This window comes from Pelodiscus sinensis, chromosome 20 (assembly GCF_052426305.1).
Source record: "Pelodiscus sinensis isolate ZL-2025 chromosome 20, ASM5242630v1, whole genome shotgun sequence".
In the NCBI taxonomy this organism is placed as follows: Eukaryota; Metazoa; Chordata; order Testudines; family Trionychidae; genus Pelodiscus; species Pelodiscus sinensis.
This window is the reverse complement of record NC_143071.1, coordinates 17336432-17344214: the sequence shown is the minus strand read 5'-3', so window position 1 is coordinate 17344214 and position 7783 is coordinate 17336432. Positions and strand designations below refer to the sequence as shown.

The window sequence follows — 7783 nt, the reverse complement described above, 5'->3', positions numbered from 1 at the left end:
CCACAATGTGGCAGACCGACAAGGAGGTGAGTGTTTGTGGTTCTGTTGTACAAGGTGCTTGACAATCTGTTCCCTTTGGCAACATTTCTGGGACCATAAAACCAATGAGCAACCACATTCCTTGTCCAAATTTGACCCCTACACCCATGGCTGGGCTTTTCGAGAACTACTTTGCAAAGCAGATTTACCTTTTCAGGAGATCAGGGTTACAGATGCTCAGATTTTCCAGCACCAATGAATGGCTCAAAGCCATTCCTATCACCTGGAAGGACAATTGGTTCTCTCATGATAGGAAAATCCATACACTCCATTCAACAGAGCCACAGAATTGGCTCTGAGGAGAGGTAAGAGAAGCATGTGACAAGCCTAACAAATGTGCAAACCATCAGCTCCACAAAATTGCTAACTTATGTTGTCCCAATGAGTTTGTTACAGGTGATCACACATCTCAGAGTCTGAGAGGTGTCAAGTGTGATGGCTGACACCAGAGGATGCATCTTTGTCAAGAGGTGAGGAACCTGCTTATCCCTGAGTGCAATTCAGTGGCTGTGGTTGTATTTTCAGAGGAAAGAAAAACATCCCGTGTGGACAGCTTTCAAGAACCAATGTTCAAAACTTGCATGGGGCATCTATAGGCTAAGAGAACAGCGGGTTTCATCAGTTGAGATGCAAGAAGGGGGCTACATGGGAGAAGAGGAAAGCCCTGGAGATTGGTTAATACTGAGACACAGACCAGGGCCTGCCAAGACAGGGTATGTACCACACCAGTGTGTGCTCTGTGTCTGCATAGGGCATTGGGTTATGTTTTCAATACATAAAGAAGAGAGAGAGAGTTTGTCTGAATGATCCATTTTAGTTGCAGGATGCTGTAATGAACAGGAGAAGTGCTAACCAGCACCAAGGCTATGTCTAGACTGCAAGCCTCTTTCGAAAGATACTTTCGAAAGAGCCTCTTTTGAAAGAGAGCGTCTAGACTGCACGCGGAACTTTCGAAAAAGCGGCTTGCTTTTTTGAAAGAAAGCACCCAGTGAGTCTGGATGCTCTCTTTCGAAGAAGCCCTATTTACATTCAAGAACGCCTTCTTTCCAAAGAGGAACTTTCGAAAGAAGGCGTTCTTCCTCGTGCAATGAGGTTTACCGCCGTCGAAAGAAAAGCCGCGTTCTTTCGATTTAATTTCGAAAGAACGCGGCTGCAGTCTAGACGCAGGTGAAGTTTTTTCGAAAAAAGGCTACTTTTTTCGAAAAAAACCCTGAGTCTGGACACAGCCCAAGTGACTAAGGGGTTAAGCTAAGTGAGCTAGCAAAGGGGTTGGCCAATGGGCCAAGTGTTCTATGATTCCCAAAGACCATATCACACCATAGAAGTGAAAATTATTCTAGGAGCCAGCTAGTCCCAAGGCCTTCAGCCAGTTGGCGGAGAAGCTTCCCTTATTCAGCCAGTGGACAAATTTGGCCCCGCTTCTTTGTTTTCACATGAGACTAGAGACACTGCTGGGAGTGGAGCCTCCTGGTTTCCAGACTCTGGAGCATTTGCTGTTTCAATCTCAGCAACTGGACTCTGTTCTCTGTTCCCTGGACATACACAGGCACATCACACTCTCCCCGTCCCTGTCCCTGTCCCACCACCATCTCAGAGCTACCTCCGAACTGATCCACCTCAGCACAGGACGGGCCCGAGACAGTCTTGCGCCCTGGGCCCCGGGAACGAGGCGCCGCTCCCAGGAGTGCAATGCATGCTTGGCCCCGCCCCTGGGCACACAGTGCATGTGTGGCCCCGCCACCGGAGGACAGCACAGCCCCGCCCACAGGCGACCGGTGCATGCGCAGTGCTGACCCCGCCCAGCCCAGCAGCCCCACGCAGCGCCCCCTACAATGGGGCGCCCTGGGCGGTAGCCCGGTCAGCCCATAGCTTTAGCCGGCTCTGTCTCAGCAGCCTGTCCAGTAACCTACACACAGCTTAAGTAGGTGTACAGTAATATGTTACTCGTTCATATCTGTGTATAAAAGAGCGGTCACAGAAGATACGTCTTTCCACTGCCCCTCAGCCACACAGAGCCCTGCTGCTGACCGAGCTGTGCTTTGTAAACAAGAAACCTGGTCAAGAGCCTTTGCCCACCTAACCAACTCGGTCATCTTTTGGGCAGTTTGATCTGCTGGCCTAGCTACCTGGCTAGAGCTGTGACAACAACACAACACACACAAGCAACCCACAACAGGTGTCATTGTTTCAGAGGCCCCTGCACCATAGAAGGGTTCTGGTATCCACCCCTCACCAGCTAACCCTGCCTCCCCTGGTGTGTGGCACATTCTGCAGTGATCAGCCTATAATAGAGGAGGGAGGATACCACATGGCACTGATGGTGCAACACCATGAGACACAGCCAATGTGGATTGTCCTAAGAGGGGGCCGGGCACCCACAGCTCCTACTGGTTCCCAAGGGAGATGGAAGAACTCAGCTCTGCTCAGAATGGGCCCATTGTGACGGAAGCAGAACATTCCGTCATAAGGGCAGTAACTGAAACCAACAGAGACAGAGACAGACTGGGAAGAGACCCAGGCATAAGCCTTCACAGGCAAGGGCTGAATAAGTCCCACTCCATCCAAATCACAGGGAAGGAGCTGGCCATGAGCCTGGCACAAGCAGAGCCCAGCTGGTGACCAGATCTGAAGTGTAAGCTGACGAATTTCCGAGTTTTTAGAGCCAGACTGAGCCCTCCCCCTACAGCTCCCCTGGCAGGGATTTGGGGCTGGCCAATTTGCTCAATGCCCAAATAAGGAGAAAGGGGGGGACAATGACCCAGGAGTTGGTTGTGATGCAGCGATTTTATTAGGTCAGTCACCGGGGGCTGCAGCATTTCACACCAGAATGCCACACAGAGCACATGGCTACTGCCAGTGGGACTAAAGATGGGGACTATGGAAAACGTGCAGGGTCTTCCAGGGCCCAGTTGCCTCCTCTACTAAAGAAGGGAAGGAGACACAGCAGGACAAAGCAGGGCCAAGGCTGGTGGGTAGGGGAAGGTATCAACAAGGGAGGAGGGGGGAAAATTAGACTAGGTAAGAAACAAACACCAGAGAGGTGCGGAAGGGACAGAGAGGAGAGATGAGAGAAAGGGGCAGGCAAAGAGGCTACAAGGGAAGAGACAGGAGGAGAGGCACGGAAGAAGTGGATGAAAGGGGAAATTTTGGATAATTCCTTTAGGACCATGTGGAACCCTGACTGCCTTTGCCAAGTCAGCAGCAAAACAAGTTGCATTTATACAAGACACACAGGGTACAAGGGTACAAGTGGCCATTGCTGAGAGGTGCCATCACCTTTCCAGAGATGACATTACAACGACCTGGTTCTGCTGATGTGATCATGCAGCTATTCTGTCAGAAGCGCCTATTGTACCACTTAAGACGTAAAAAGAGAAAATGAGTCTTCTTATCGAGAAGAGAGGGATTCACCTTCTCATAGCAATGGAGAGGAAACTAACCAACCTGACTCTACTTTCAGGTGAAGGGCGTGAATCCATCTTTTGTTGTCAAAGGCTACTAGCAAGTTTTGTAAGTATAAAGCAATGTACAGAACATAAGTGGTGAAAGGTTGGAGAATTATCGACTTGCTCCATTCAAAGATAAGGAAATAGTAATGTATGCCCACTAGATTTTAAGCAATACAACTGATTGTACAGAGAGAAACAAACAAAAGAACCAACACAACAGGTCATGCCACAGAAGGTATGTATTTTACTCACTCTTCCCAAATTAATCCAAGGACAAATCATTCACATTTGTTTCCTGACTAAACTACTGTCTGTCAAACACCTCTTTGCAGCAGGACCAATTTTGAGATGGAAGGATGCAGTTTCCAGGAAGGAATTACCTGACCTAACTGATCCATCGCTTTTGGAAGGTAAGAAATATATTACACATTCCATTGCCCACAACAGTCAATGGTTCTGGTCATATTCACAGGTGGAAGAAACAGTAACTGATGAAATCTGCATGTCTCTAAAGAAGGGAAGTTGACACACACAAGGACACAAGCAGCTGCTGTACAGAACACTGGAACAAAAACTGGGAGCTGCTTCTTCAGACGTAAGGAAAGCAGCTGGCAATTCTAACCAGTTATAGTAATAGCACCTCCTTTTTCCTTTCCAGATAGTGCTGTGGATTGTTCCTACAAGGCAGTAGCAGTTATGTTATTTCATACAAAAATAAAACTAATTGCAACATAACCTTCTCTTCCATTTCCAGAGATGAGTTAATCCACTGATTGCAGGATTGATCATTCTTGCCTATGGATCAGAGGAAAGAGGAAATCAGTGGAACTGATCATGTCTATCAAGAGGTAAGGAATTCATCTCCTCAGAGTGCAGGGCCAGGAATAAAAGTTTCCATTTCTATTTTTAGGTGAAATGAAGGTCTTACCATTGAAGAGAGGAAGATAGGAGGCAGCGGAACTTAAGGGCTACACCTGTCCATAGGGAAGAAAAGTATGTTTTCCTTCTAGTCGAGAAAAAATCAAAAATGTGCCAATTTTTGGCTTCAAGTTTTAACCTATGTAGCTGGCCATAAGCATCCAAGAATCAAAGCCATGTGGTAGAACTCCATGAGAAGGAGGTGAGCATTGAAAAGCCTAATGATCTACGTGCTAAGGGAGAGTCTCCATCGAAAGCTCTTCATAGCTGGTAATGAGTCATAATACAAAATAAAAATCTTTAAGACATTGTTTACTGCAGGTTTTCCTGATTTGAAATGTGAAAGGGAAGTTATTCCTACCAGGAAGAAGGAAGGGGAATTGGCTTTCCTCCACAAGAGGTAAGAAATACCAGACTCCACATAGCCATGTGCATATCAAGCAGTGTCAATTTCACTTTCAGGTAGAAGAACTGGCTGTTGACCTTACATGAGAATATGAAAAGCAAAAGACAAAATTTTCCGGTGTTCAATCCATGGAGGAAATGACAGCATCTGGGATTAGTAACAAGGAATTAAAGGTCTGTTACTTCAAACAGGTCTGCTAGTTGTAAATCTGAATTGGAACCAATTCAGCAGCTCATAACAGACTGAGGTGAGCATTTCAGTTTTCCTAGTTGTCAGATGAGTCTGGTGCTAAAGCCACATTTAGACACCAAATCAATCGATCAAACTGGCACTCACTGATCACCTATCTCCAGATGGAAGGAGGCCAGAGGACTATTGTGCTCTAGAAGGGATTAATGCAATTGGAATGAGCTGAGCCAGGCATATCAGTTGGTAACAAAAAAACTCTCATTTTTGAACATTTAAGTGGAAATGAATGGATTCTCTCATTTTTTCAGATGTGGGAAATGCAGCTGATTTGAACTCCGAGGGTGAGAAAGCTTCAGGAAGTTCCTAAAAGATCCTTCACTGTAGCCAAGAGGTAAGGAACTCACCTCAGAACACTAGAGAAGGAATTAATGGATCTGGATTTCCTTTTCAGGTCACAGAAATGCAGCTGACTGGGCCTCACAGAGACTGATAGCTATAAGGCATTGCATTATTTAAAAAAAGGAAGACGTGGTCAAACCTGCCGAGAGGAAGTAAAAGTTGCCTTCAGTGACTAAAACTAAGACCAGCGTGTTTCAGACCCACAATGTGGCAGACCGACAAGGAGGTGAGTGTTTGTGGTTCTGTTGTACAAGGTGCTTGACAATCTGTTCCCTTTGGCAACATTTCTGGGACCATAAAACCAATGAGCAACCACATTCCTTGTCCAAATTTGACCCCTACAGCCATGGCTGGGCTTTTCGAGAACTACTTTGCAAAGCAGATTTACCTTTTCAGGAGATCAGGGTTACAGATGCTCAGATTTTCCAGCACCAATGAATGGCTCAAAGCCATTCCTATCACCTGGAAGGACAATTGGTTCTCTCATGATAGGAAAATCCACACACACCATTCAACAGAGCCACAGAATTGGATCTGAGGAGAGGTAAGAGAAGCATGTGACAAGCCTAACAAATGTGCAATCAGCTCCACAAAATTGCTAACTTATGTTGTCCCAATGAGTTTGTTACAGGTGACCACACATGTCAGGGTCTGAGAGGTGTCAAGTGTGATGGCTGACACCAGAGGATGCATCTTTGTCAAGAGGTGAGGAACCTGCTTATCCCTGAGTGCAATTCAGTGGCTGTGGTTGTATTTTCAGAGGAAAGAAAAACATCCCGTGTGGACAGCTTTCAAGAACCAATGTTCAAAACTTGCATGGGGCATCTATAGGCTAAGAGAACAGCGGGTTTCATCAGTTGAGATGCAAGAAGGGGGCTACATGGGAGAAGAGGAAAGCCCTGGAGATTGGTTAATACTGAGACACAGACCAGGGCCTGCCAAGACAGGGTATGTACCACACCAGTGTGTGCTCTGTGTCTGCATAGGGCATTGGGTTATGTTTTCAATGCATAAAGAAGAGAGAGAGAGTTTGTCTGAATGATCCATTTTAGTTGCAGGATGCTGTAATGAACAGGAGAAGTGCTAACTAGCACCAAGGCTATGTCGAGACTGCAAGCCTCTTTCGAAAGATACTTTCGAAAGAGCCTCTTTCGAAAGAGAGCGTCTAGACTGCACGCGGAACTTTCGAAAAAGCGTCTTGCTTTTTTGAAAGAAAGCACCCAGTGAGTCTGGATGCTCTCTTTCGAAGAAGCCCTATTTACATTCAAGAACGCCTTCTTTCAAAAGAGGAACTTTCGAAAGAAGGCGTTCTTCCTCGTGCAATGAGGTTTACCGCCGTCGAAAGAAAAGCCGCGTTCTTTCGATTTAATTTCGAAAGAACGCGGCTGCAGTCTAGACGCAGGTGAAGTTTTTTCGAAAAAAGGCTACTTTTTTCGAAAAAAACCCCTGAATCTGGACACAGCCCAAGTGACTAAGGGGTTAAGCTCAGTGAGCTAGCAAAGGTGTTGGCCAATGGGCCAAGTGTTCTATGATTCCCAAAGACCATATCACACTATAGAAGTGAAAATTATTCTAGGAGCCAGCTAGTCCCAAGGCCTTCAGCCAGTTGGCAGAGAAGCTTCCCTTATTCAGCCAGTGGACAAATTTGGCCCCGCTTCTTTGTTTACACATGAGACTAGAGACACTGCTGGGAGTGGAGCCTCCTGGTTTCCAGACTCTGGAGCATTTGCTGTTTCAACCTCAGCAACTGGACTCTGTCTGTTCTCTGTTCCCTGGACATACACAGGCACATCACACTCTCCCCGTCCCTGTCCCTGTCCCACCACCATCTCAGAGCTACCTCCGAACTGATCCACCTCAGCACAGGACGGGCCCGAGACAGTCTTGCGTCCTGGTCCCTGGGAACGAGGCGCCGCTCCCAGGAGTGCAATGCATGCGTGGCCCCGCCCCTGGGCACACAGTGCATGTGTGGCCCCGCCCCCAGTGGACAGCACATGCACGGCCCCGCCCATGGGCGACCGGCGCATGCGCAGTGCTGACCCCGCCCAGCCCAGCAGCCCCACGCGGCGCCTCCTACAATGGGGCGCCCTGGGCAGTAGCCCGGTCAGCCCACAGCTTTAGCCGGCTCTGTCTCAGCAGCCTGTCCAGTAACCTACACACAGCTTAAGTAGGTGTCCAGTAATATGTTACTTGTTCATATCTGTGTATAAAAGAGCGGTCACAGAAGATACGTCTTTCCACTGCCCCTCAGCCACACAGAGCCCTGCTGCTGCCCGAGCTGTGCTTTGTAAACAAGAAACCTGGTCAAGAGCCTTTGCCCACCTAACCAACTCGGTCATCTTTTGGGCAGTTTGATCTGCTGGCCTAGCTACCTGGCTAGAGC

The 7783-nt window shown here is 47.6% G+C and overlaps 1 long non-coding RNA gene across 1 annotated transcript; it reads left to right on the top strand.

Moving 5' to 3' along the window:
- The first annotated feature begins 2412 nt into the window (after window positions 1–2412).
- Window positions 2413–5005, top strand: LOC149521949 (uncharacterized). The gene is made up of 3 exons (XR_016347551.1): window positions 2413–2671; window positions 3500–4083; window positions 4243–5005. It is a non-coding gene; the product is annotated as an uncharacterized LOC149521949 (long non-coding RNA).
- The last annotated feature ends 2778 nt before the right edge of the window (window positions 5006–7783 follow it).